Here is a 12,674-nt window from a genome sequence, read left to right as displayed (position 1 = left end):
AATACCTTGCCCCCAATCCCATGTGCCTTAATTTTGCACGCTAATCTCTTATGTGGGACCTTAACGAAAGCCTTCTGAAAGTCCAAATACACCACATCCACTGGTTCTCCCTTATCTATTTTACCAGTTACATCCTCAAAAAATTCCAGTAGATTAGTCAAGCATGATTTACCTTTTGTAAATCCATGTTGACTTTGTCCGATCCTGTCACTGCTTACCAAGTGCTCTGCTATTAAATCTTTTATAATAGATTCTAGCATTTTCCCCACTACCGATGTCAGGCTATAATTCCCCGCTTTTTCTCGACCACCTTTTTTGAATAGTGGGGTAACATTAGCTACCCTCCAATCCATGGGTACTGTTCCAGAGTCTATCGAGTTCTGGAAGATGACCAGTAATGCATCTATTATTTCCAGGGCCACTTCCTTAAGTACCCTAGAATGTAGATTATCAGGCCCTGGTGATTTATCGGCCTTTAGTCCCATCAATTTTCCTAACACCATTTCCCTACAAATACTGATTTCTTTCAGTTCCATCCTTTCATCAGGCCCTATGTCCCCCGGCATCTCTGGGAGATTATTTGTGTCCTCCTTTGTGAAGACAGAACCAAAGTATGAATTTAGTTGGTCTGCCATTTCTTTGTTTCCCATTATAAATTCCCCTGATTCTGACTGTAAGGGACCTACGCTTGACTTCACCAATCTTTTTCTCTTCACATATCTATAAAAGCTTTTACAGTCAGTTTTTATGTTCCCTGTTGGCTTACTCTCATATTCTATTTTCCCTTTCTTAATTAATCCCTTTGGCCTCCTTTGTTGAATCCTAAACTGCTCCCAATCCTCAGGATTATTGCTTTTTCTGGCCAATTTATATGTCGTCTCCTTGGATCTTATGCTATCCCTAATTTCCCTTGTTAGCCACGGTTGAGTCACCTTTTTTGTTTTATTTTTATGCCAAACTGGGATGAACAAATTCTGTAGCTCATCCATTCGGTCTTTGAATGTTTGCCATTGCCTATCCACCGTCAACCCTTTGAGTGCCATTCCCCAATCAATCCTACCCAACTCGCTCCTCAGACCATCGTAGTTTCCTTTATTTAAATTGAGGACCCTAGTCTCTGAGTCAACTAATTCATTCTCCATCTTAATGAAGATTAAGATGGCAGTGATGGGTTGTAATGAAGAATTCGATCATATTATGATTGCTCAGACCCAAGGGGCCTCGTACAACAAGATTGCTAATTAATCCTTTATCCTGGAGTTTGGGTGGAATCACCACTCTGGATCCACACATCAAGGTTCCTCGGCACACTGACAGCTGGTCTCTTCTTTGCGAAAATGCTGGCAACAGTGGTTCGCCATGTGCTGGCCATCCCTTCACCGTTAAATCGTAGACTTGTGAGAGAGTCGGGTCATTTCTCGTTTCCTTTTCAATGGTAGAATTTGTCACTGGTAGACATTCCAGTATGGTCAAGTGGAACATCTCCACTGGATCCACTGTAGGTGCCTCTTCTACCGTTGGCAACGGTAGGCGTGATAAACCGTCAGCATTCCCATGCTGTTTTGTTCCTTTGTATTCTATGTCATATTGGTGTGCCCCTAGGAAAAGGGACCACCTCTGTAGCCTTTGCGCTGTCATAATGGGAACGCCCTTTTTAGGGTTGAATATGGAGACGAGGGGTTGATGGTCAGTCAACAAGGTAAATTTTTGTCCGTGTAGGTAATGGTTGAATTTCTTCACCCTCCACACCAGGCTGAGTGCCTCCCTGTCGATCTGGGCATAGTTACGCTCAGCTGAGTTCAATGAGCGTGACGCAAAAGCTATCGGCTGCTCCGAGCCATCAGGGAATCTATGCGATAATACCGCTCCCACGCCGTAAGGGGATGCATCGCACGCCAGTCTGATTGGCAGTGATGGGTTGTAATGAGCCAACACTTCCTTGGACGTGATCAAGCCTTTGCATTTATGGAAGGCACGTTTATAGTCTTCGCTCCATTTCCAAATTACTCCCGTTTGTAGCAGTGCGTTAAGAGGGTGCAGAACCGTTGACAATTTCGGTAAAAATTTATGATAGTAATTTATTAATCCCAGGAACAACCTTAATTGTGAGACATTTTCAGGCGCTGGGGCTTTTACGACCGCTTCAATTTTTTCAGGTGACTTATGCAACCCTTCTTCGTTAATGACATGGCCACAATATGATATTTGTTTCTGGAAAAATTTGCACTTGGGGCGATTTGCTCGTAGGCCCCGTTCTCTCAGCCTCGTGAGCACCTGCTCCAAATTGCCAAGGTGCTCGTTGTCGTTTTCTCCTGTTACAAGGATGTCGTCTAGGTAGCATTGAGTCCCCGGAATCCCTTGCAGGACTTGCTCCATAGCTCGTTGCCAGATAGCTGGAGCTGATGCTACTCCGAAAACCAGTCGATTGTACTGGTACAGGCCTTTGTGTGTGTTTATCGTGAGATACTTTTTAGAGGCCTCCTCAACTTCCATCTGTAGATATGCCTGTGCCAAGTCAATTTTGGTGAAACGTTTCCCTCCGGATAGTGAGGCGAAAATATCTTCTATCCTCGGAAGAGGATACTGTACCGTGTGAAGAACCAGGTTTACAGTCACCTTGAAGTCCCCACAGATGCGAATTTTTCTCTGTTCTTCAGATTTATCATTATTCAACGTTTTCTTCATGACCGGGACGATGGGTGTTGCCCACTCGCTCCAATCTACCTTGGATAACACGCCTGCTTTTTCCAAATTCTCCAGCTCTGCCTCGACTGCTGGACGAATTGTGTATGGCACCAGCCTTGCCTTAAAAAACTTGGGAATTGCCGCATCTTCCACTTTTATTGAGGCGGTGGCGCCTTTCAGGGTTCCTAGTTCCTGTTGAAACACTTCTTTGGCGTTAGCCAAGATTTCTTTTAATCGTCCAGGTATGACGTCATCATCATTTTTTTTCTTACTGGTCACCGTCAGTGCCTGAATGGAGTGCCAGTCTAAACGTGTCTTTCTGATCCATTCATGTCCCAACAACGGTGGACCACCATCTTGCAGAACGTATAAATACAACTTCTGTATTTCCTTGCCGTTGTATACAACAGGCACCCTTATTTTCCCTCTGGGGTATACTTTCTGCCCCGTATATGTCTTCAAGATAATGGATGTGTCTTTCAAAGGTATATGCGGAAATTGCCGCTCGTAATCCCGTCGACTTATGATGGTCAGAGCTGATCCTGTATCTAGCTCCATTTTAACTGGGGACCCCGCTAACGTGAGGGTAACCCAAATGGTCTGGTAACCTTCTTTGGCAATTACATTATGTAATTTGAGACAGCTTAGTCACTTGTTTCCGGAGTCGCTATCGCTCTTCTGGTCTTCGGAGCTGCTGTCCGTCATCATTTGTACCTTTCTGTACTTTTCCTTATTGACCTTTTTACTGTCAGCGGATTTTTTTCCAGATCGGCATACACGTGCAATGTGTCCCATCTTTCCGCATTGCCTGCATGCTTTGTCCTTGAACCAGCAGTCCCTCTGGTCATGGGTGGATCTGCCGCAGCGATAACATCTCTCGAAGCCCTGTGTCATTTCATGGGTGCCGAAGTCCTGTGGCTTTTGCTGTATCTCTGCAACTCCTCTTGCTGCTGCTTCGTATGATAGAGCCACACTGAAAGCCTTGTCCAGTGTCAAATCTTTCTCAGAAAGTAGTCTTTTCTGTCTTCCTTCGCTTAGGAGACCGCAGACGAATTTGTCTCGTAGAGAATCTGCCAATCCTGCCCCGAATTGGCAGTGCTTTGACAGCTTTCATAATTCGGTGAGGTAATCAGCGTTACTTTCATTCTTGTGCTGATTCCTCCTGAAGAATTTGAATCGTTCCGCTATCAGCAGCGGTGTTGGGTTTAAGTGCTCCTGTAGGGTATCAACAATCTCCTTAAAATTCTTGTCCATCAGTTTGGCTGGAGTGATCAAGTTTCGTAACAGCCTGTATGTCCTTGCGCCCATCAGATTTAGAAGTACCGATGCCTTTTTATCATCCGCTACTTCATTCGCCTTGCAATATACCTCCACTCTGTCCACATATGTGGTCCAATCCTCTATATCACTATCGAAAGCAGTAATATTGCCAGTCTTAGGCATCCTGAAAATCAAAAATGGCGCCTCCTGCGCTTTTCCTTCTTCCCTGCTGAGTCAAGATGGCGCCTCCCGCGCTTTCCTGCCGCTGCTGCTGCTGCCAACGCTGTTCTCCGTGGTTCCCGTTGCGACCTGCAGCTTTTCGCGGTATTTCTATTTAAAAATTTTTTTTTATTTACACATATATTTTAAACAGTTTCTCCGTCACTTGGAGAATTGTTCCCGTCGGACCCTCTGGGACTTTCCCCTCCCTCTGCTTGGTCCGAACGCCAGTCTGCTTTGCAGCGCCGGCCGTCTCCTGAGTGCTCCACCCTCTGTTTCTGTTTGCTTCTGCTTTCCGACTCGCTGCCCGGCCCCGCTGCAGAGCCACCCGATCGAGCCCCAGCCCACGGCCCAGGAAGGATCAGTGCACGACCTGACACCAGCCCGTTTAGCTGGTGAAACCACAGTTGTTGTTTTTTTTTTCTTCGACCTTCGTCTGAGGAATCGATCTCCTTGAGGTGCTGCCGAATTGCAGGTAAGTTCGTTTCTAACTCGTCGCCACTGTTGTATCCGTGTGTTAATGGAGACACGGAATGCAGGAGTTGATTTCACAAGTGTTTACTGAACAAAGTCTGGAGGTGAACTAACTATTCAAGACACTATACAGACTTATATACCCGAGTGGTCACTGCCGGTACTACAGTACACAGGGGCTTCAAAAAAACATAGTTCCTCTTAAAGGTACATACACTACACTAACTTTTTGAGTTTCATGCACCAGGACCCCCAGATCCCTTTGTACTACAGTACTTTCCAGTTTCTTGCCTTAAGATAATAACTTGTTCTATGATTTTTCCTGCCAAAGTGCATAACCTCACACTTTCCAGTATTGTATTCCATCTGCCAAATCTCTGCCCACTTACTTAGCCTGTCTATGTCCCTTTGCAGGTGTTTTATGTCCTCCTCACTCACTACTTTCCCTCCCATCTTTGTATCACCTGCAAACTTTGATATGTTACACTCGGTCCCCTCCTCCAAATCGTTAATATTGATTGTAAACAGTTGGGGACCCAGCACTGACCCCTGCGGAACACCACTAGTTACTGATTGCCAGTCTGAGAATGAACCATTTATCCCAAATCTCTGCTTTCTGTTAGATAGCGTATCCTCCACCCATGCCAGAATAGGATGGGGCGAGTCCATGGACATGTAGGATGGGGAGAGTCCATGGTGGTGTAGGGTGGAGCGTGTCCATGGAGGTGTAGCATGTGGTGAGTCCATGGGGGTGTAGGGTGGAGCGAGTCGATGGTGGTGTAGGGTGGAGCAAGCCCATGGAGGTGTAGGATGGGGCGAGTCCATGGTGTTGTAGGATGGGATGAGTACATTGAGGTGTAGGATGGAGTGAGTCCATGGAGGTGTAGGATGAGGAGAGTCCATGGAGGTGTAGGATGGGACGAGTCCATGTGGGTGTAGGATGGAGCAAGTCCATGGTGGTGCAGGATGGAGCGAGTCCATGGATGTGTAGGATGGAGCGAGTCCATGGAGGTGTAGGATGGTGTGAGTCCGTGGATGTGTAGGATGGGGCGTGTCTATAGAGGTGTAGGATGGTGCGAGTCCTTGGAGGTGTAGGATGGAGCAAGTCCATGGAGGGCTATGATGAGGAGAGTCAATGGAGGTGTAGAATGGAGCATGTATATGGAGGTGTAGGATGGGGCGAGTCCATGGAGGTGTTGGATGGGGCGAGTCCATGGAGGTGTAGGGTGGAGTGAGTCCATGGAGGTGTAGGATGGGCGAGTCCATGGTGGTGTAAGATGGGGTGAGTCCATGGAGGTGTAGGATGGGGTGAGTCCATGGAGGTGTAGGATGGGGCGATTCCATGGTGGTGTAGGATGGAGCGAGTCCATGGAGTTGTAGGATGCGGTGAGTCGATGGAGGTGTAGGTTGGGGAGAGTCCATGGAGGTGTAGGGTGTGGCGAGTCCATTCTGGTGTAGGATGTCTCAAGTCCATGGAGGTGTAGGATGGGGAGAGTCCATGGAGGTGTAGAATGGAGCAAGTCCATGGTGGTGTAGGATGAAGTGAGTTCATGGTGGTGTAGGATGGGGAGAGTCCATGGTGGTGTTGGATGGAGCGAGTCCCTGGCGGTGTAGGGTGCGGTGATTCCATGGAGCTGTAGAATGGGGCTAGTTTATGGAGGTGAGTGATGGGGCAACTCCATGGAGGTGTAGGATGGGATGAGTCCATGGAGGTTTAGGATGGGGCGAGTCCATGGAGGAGTAGCATGGGGCGAGTCTATGGTGGTGTAGGATGGGGAAAGTCCATGGAGGTGTAGGATGGGGCGAGTCCATGGTGGTGTATGATGGGGAGAGTCCATGGTGGTGTATGATGGGGAAAGTCCATGCGGGAGTATGATGGGGAGAGTCCATGGAGGTGTAGGACAGGGCGAGTCCATGGAGGTGTAGGATTGCGCGAATCCATGGAGGTGTAGGATGGAGTGAGTCCATGGTGGTGTAGGATGGAGCGAGTCCATGGAGGTGTAGGATGGAGCGAATCCATGGTGTTGTAGGATGGGGTGAGTCCATGGTGGTGTAGGATGGAGCGAGTCCATGGAGGTGTAGGATGGAGTGATTCCATGGAGGTGTAGGATGGAGCGAGTCCATGGAGGTGTAGGATGGGGCGAGTCCATGGAGGTGTAGGATGGAGCGAGGCCATAGATATGTAGGATGGGCCAAGGCAATAGAGGTGTAGGATGAGGCCAGAATAGAAATTTCTAAGATGGAATGATATGTACATAGTGGTTAAAAGGAATTGCAAATTAAAAACAGAAAATGCTGGAAACTCTCCGCAGGTCAAGGAGCATTTGCGGATAGAGAAACCGAGTTAACATTTCAGGTTGATGACCTTTCATCAGAACTGGAAGATGTTTGAGGTGAACAGGATTTAAGTAAGTGCAGAGCCAGGGAAAAGGGGGCAGGGAAACAACAAAAGGGAGAGGTCTGTGATAGGGTGGAGGGCAGGAGTGATTAAATTACAGAAGTGATTACGGTGCAAGGCAAAGGAGGTGATAATGAGACAAGTATAGAAACAGAAGATGAGCCCAGAGGAGATGTGAGTGGTTACAGCAGAATAGCAGAGAGAAATGGAAGCATTAACAATCTGGCAAAGTGTAAAATAATTGTAGTTTGTTTCCTCAGTGCAATTTTCCACGAATAGAATAACTCCTCACATTCCCCAATACTTCCCCATTATCCTTGTGGCTATTTCCATTCTGAATAGTAGGTGTGAATATATTACCTACGCTCCATATTGTGACAGTTCAATAGCTAAATGAGGCGAGCAAAAACCTCAATACCAGTGTAACATTTAGGATGTTCATTTTACAATTCTGCAGCAACCCTCACATCCACCAACCACATGCAACGAGTTTTGTCATCTGACCACCTAGGTGAGATGCTTCACAGAGGTGGGCCACTTCGGGGAAGTGTTGACATTTCATCTGTCGCATCTTGAAGCAAAGGAAGCCATCTCCTGTCAGCTGAGCAAGTAGAGGTATTGGAGCGTAAAGTCATGACAGAGCATGCAAGCCATTTATTCATTCTTCCTGTTGAAAAAACACAAGCTAGAAGGTGAATAGCCATTTGGGAGGGGATGGAAAATAAAGATAACAAGAGAAAATGGAGGCAAAATTACCTTCCAGGTAATACTGAAGTCTACTGACTGTTTCGAAACTCACCTTGGTTTGGACAAAGTTACATACAAATTGCACATTGCGTCGTGTGCAATACAGTTTGCATACTTAACCTCTGGTGGCAATTAGTCAGTGGAAATTTGAAATAAAAACAGAAAATGCTGGAAATACTCAGCAGGTCAGGCAGCATCTGTGGAGAGAGAAACAGAGTTAATGGTTCAGATCGATGACCTTTTGTCAGTACCGGAAAAAGTTAGAGAAATAATTGGATTTAAGCAAGTGCAGAGAAAGGGAAAGTGGGGAGGGGAGGAAAGAACAAAAAGGAAGGTCAGTGATAGGGTGGAAGGGAGGAGAGATTAAATGACAAAAGGTATGATTGTACAAGGCAAAAGGAGATGGTAATGGGGCAGGTAAAGAAACAAAAGATGGATCTAGAAGAGGTGTAAATGGGAATGTCAGAATTACCAATGGAAATTGTACAGTTTATGTTTCCAATATCATGTTTCATTCAAATTAAACAGGATGGCTTTCATTATGTATGAAATAATCTTTTTCCAGAAGTCATCCCCACGAGTACATTATTATGAGTTTGACGAGTACAATTGCACTCCTCTTCACCCCTCACACAGTCAAAACACAGTTTGGGGTTGTTCTTTTCATATCTTCACGCTTTTCCTTTGGAGAATAATGTGATGTAGTGGAAGGGTTTGTATGCTAATTAATGGGCGTTACCATCTTTTAGACTTTTATACCAGCCGATAAGGCGGTTAATCCTATACGGCAGGAAGGCTTTATGGGCTCCCTCAACCCACACAGTGAGGGGGAGGGGGCCACCCACACCCATTGGACACAAGTATCCTGCTGGATGTCAACCAAGAATTCAAAGCCGTAGCCTCTGGAGTGTCTGGAGCAGGGTTTGAATTATCTAAATGGGGGGAGACTACAAAATGCTGAGGTACAGAGGGATCTGGGGTCCTTTTACATGAATCACAAAAAGTTAGCATGCAGGTGCAGCAAGTAATTAGGAAGGCAAATGGAGTGTTGGCCTTTATAGCAAAGGAAATAGAGTATAAAAGTAGGGAAGTCCTGTTACAACTGTACAGGGTGTTGGTGAGACCACACCTGGAGTACTGCGTACAGTTTTGGTCTCCTTATTTAAGGAAGGATATACTTGCATTGGAGGCAGTTCAGAGAAGGTTCACGAGGTTGATTCCGGGTCTTATGAAGAAAGGTTGAGCAGGTTGGGCCTATACTCATTGGAGTTTAGAAGAATGAGAGAGGATCTTATTGAAACATATAAAATTCTGAAGGGGCTTGACAGGGTAGATGCAGAGAGGATGTTTCCCCTTGTGGGGGAATCTAGAACTAGGGGGCATAATTTCAGAATAAGGGGGCACCCTTTTAAATCGGAAATGAGGAGGTATTTCTTCTCTCAGAGGGTCGTGAATCTTTGGAATTCTCTTCCCCAGAGAGCTGTGGAGGCTGGGTCATTGAATATATTTAAGGTGGAGATAGACAGATTTTTGAATGGTAAGGGGGTCAAGGGTTATGGGGAGTGGGCAAGGAAGTGGAGTTGAGGCCAAGATCAGATCAGCCATGATCATATTGAATGGCGGAGCAGGCTCGAGGGGCCAAATGACCTACCCCTGCTCCTATTTCTTATGTTCTTATGCACCTTCCAGCTCAGAGAAAGGAATTCTACCGCTAAGCCTAAGGCTTGCTTCAGCATTTGGGGTAATTCAGCTTCAAGAGTTTCTTTCTGGATCCAACTGTGTAAAATCATGACGCTGTTCCATAGATGTGCACCAGTTCTCTGTGCTAAGCTAGAAGGAAACTGGGGGCTATGATTATGAGCTATGGAAACCTTGAATTAAATAGCCTAGAAATGACTGTTGGCAATATTAACAGCTGAACAATTAACACTTTCGTCTGACAGTCACTGTTTTAACAAGGCATTAACCCGTTTATTTTAAATGGGTTAATGCCTCCATTAGAATAGTGACAAAAAGTATGTTGTACAAATCTGTTAAACAGTCATCTGCTAATGTTGAAATGGTGACTTCCAGGCTAATGTAACTTAAGGACTGCCTTCTTTGTACTTATAGTTGCTAATGTATGGAACAGACTGTCACCAAATGTAGGTTGAGTTGAACAAGCGACACATTCCTTATAAATAGGAACGTAAAAGTGTAAGTATGAGAAATGGTTTCTCAGCCCTTCCACTCATTCAACTATCTAAGTCCTAACTCAAAACAACATCTCACAAATTTTTGTTTTACCTACCAGAAGCGAATTGCCCGTTGCAATTCCCTTTGAAATACATTAATTGGCTTTTTCAGCTTACAACTGGAACCTGACTCTCTAACTTGATTTTTTAATTAATATGTCTTCATTATTTTAAAAACCTGGATCATGTTTCTCCATTAAGAATAGATTTAGTTTCCTCAGTCACTCTTCACGGGAAACCTTGGTGTTTCCGAACTATCCCAGCGGATTGATTATAAGATTCTCGCCCTTCATTTCAATTTGTTCCGTGGACTCACACCACTCTGCCTCTGTGATCTTCTCCAGCCATACACTGCCTCACTCACCTTCTGCTCCTCCCAAACTGCAATCCCACTTCCTCTGAGCACTTGGAAAACAGTGACAGGATTGGACAAAGTCAACATGGATTTACAAAAGGTAAATCATGCTTGACTAATCTACTGGAATTTTTTGAGGATGTAACTGGTAAATAGATAAGAGAGAACCAGTGGATGTGGTGTATTTGGACTTTCAGAAGGCTTTCGATAAGGTCGCGCATAAGAGATTGGCGTGTAAAGTTAAAACATATGGGATTGGGGGTAAGGTACTGACTTGGATAGAGAACTGGTTGGCAGACAGGAAGCAAAGAGTTGGAATAAACGGTTTTTTTTCCGAGTGGCAGGCAGTGACTAGTGGGGTACCGCAGGGATCGGTCCTAGGACCCCAGTTATTCACAATGGCCCAGAACTTCGGGTCCCCACGGGTGAGTACGTACGGGGTACTCACCCGTAGGCCCAATGGAAGTGCCAGTTTCGTGCATGCACTGCGCATGCACGGGAAACCGGCACTTCCGTTCCCCTGAAAGGAGGGGTTCAGAGGTCGAACGCGTGCGCAGGAGAGGCTGCACATGCGCATCCAACTTACTTTTATTTGCAGGTTTTCCCGGGAGGTAAGTCTCCAGAAGTTACACATATAAAAAGCAGTTGCAAGGCCTGCTTTTTACAAGGTAAGTGGTGAATTAATTAAAATTAAAACATTTTTTTCCACAGGTTTATTATTTTTAAATACTTTAAAGAAAGGTAAGTTTATTTTTAGCCCCGTTAGAAAATAAACTTATCTTTTTCAAAAATTTAAATTATTGTTTAAAATAGTTATTTCATGTAATTTATAGTTTATTTAAAAAATGTGATTTTTTAAAACATTTATTTGAAGATTTAGTGATGTTTTGGGGCTCATAGTATTTATAAGTTTGACAGCCCTTCCTGTCAAACTTATGAATGAAGCATTCCCTGCTCCGATTGGCTCCCCATGGCCCACGTGATCCCAGGGGACGCATCGAACTAACTGCGCCCCGGGATACGCAAGCACTGCGCGCTGGCAGTTGGAGCAGGCCCAGGATCGGAATTCCACGGGGGCACACAGCTCAACGGCCGGCGCGCAAGGTAAGTGCAGGTCGGGGGCTTACACCCGCGGGAAGCTCCTGACCCGAATTTCTGGGCCAATATATATTAATGATCTAGACGAGGGAACTAGATGTAATATCTCCAAGTTTGCAGACGACACAAAGCTGGGTGGGCATGTGTGCTGTGAGGAGGATGCAGAGAAACTCCAGTATGATTTGGACAGGTTGGGTGATTGGGCAGATGCATGGCAGATGCAGTATAATGTGGATAAATGCGAGGTTATCCACTTTGGTGACAAAAGCACGAAGACAGATTATTATCTGAATGGCAATAGATTGGGAAAAGGGGAAGTGCAACGAGACCTGGGTGTTCTTGTGCACCAGTCGCTGAAGGTAAGCATGCAGGTGCAGCAGGTGGTTAAGAAGGCAAATGGTACGTTGGCCTTCATAACGAGAGGATTCGAGTACAGGAGCAAGGATGTCTTGCTGCAGTTGTACAGGGCCTTGGTGAGACCACACCTTGAGTATTGTGTGCAGTTTTGGTTGCCTTATCTGAGGAAGGATGTTCTTGCCATGGAGGGAGTGCAGCAAAGATTCACCAGCTGGTACCTGGGATGGCAGGAATGACGTATGAAGAGACATTGGGTCGATTAGGCTTATGTTCGCTAGAGTTTAGAAGAATGAGAGGGGATCTCATTGAAACTTATAAAATTCTAACAGGACTAGACAGACTAGATGCAGGAAGGATGTTCCCGATGGCAGGGGAGTCCAGAGCCAGGGGTCACAGTCTAAGGATAAGGGGTAAGCCATTTAGGACTGAGATGAGGAGGAATTTCTTCACCCAGAGAGTGGTGAACCTGTGGAATTCTCTACCACAGAAGGCAGTTGAGGCCAACTTATTAAATATATTCAAGAAGGAGTTAGATATATTTCTTAAGGCTAAAGGGATCAAGGGATATGGGGAGAAAGCAGGGACAGGGTACTGAATTTGAATGATCAGCCATGATCTCATTGAATGGCGGAACAGGCTCGGCTGGCTGAGTGGCCTACTCCTGCTCCTATCTTCTATGTTTCTATGTTCCATTATCGATGCCTGATCTTTCAGCCACCATACCCCTGCCCTTTGGAATTCCCTCCTAAATCCCTCCATTTTGCTAACTCCATCCCAATTTTCAAAAGCTTCATCAAACCCTTCTCTTTGACTATGTTTTTACCTCCCCACCCAAAATTCACTTTGC

This window comes from Somniosus microcephalus, chromosome 2 (assembly GCF_052327205.1).
Source record: "Somniosus microcephalus isolate GS21.2 chromosome 2, FLI_Smic_1.0, whole genome shotgun sequence".
NCBI classification, from domain to species: Eukaryota; Metazoa; Chordata; class Chondrichthyes; order Squaliformes; family Somniosidae; genus Somniosus; species Somniosus microcephalus.
This window is presented reverse-complemented; position numbering follows the sequence as displayed.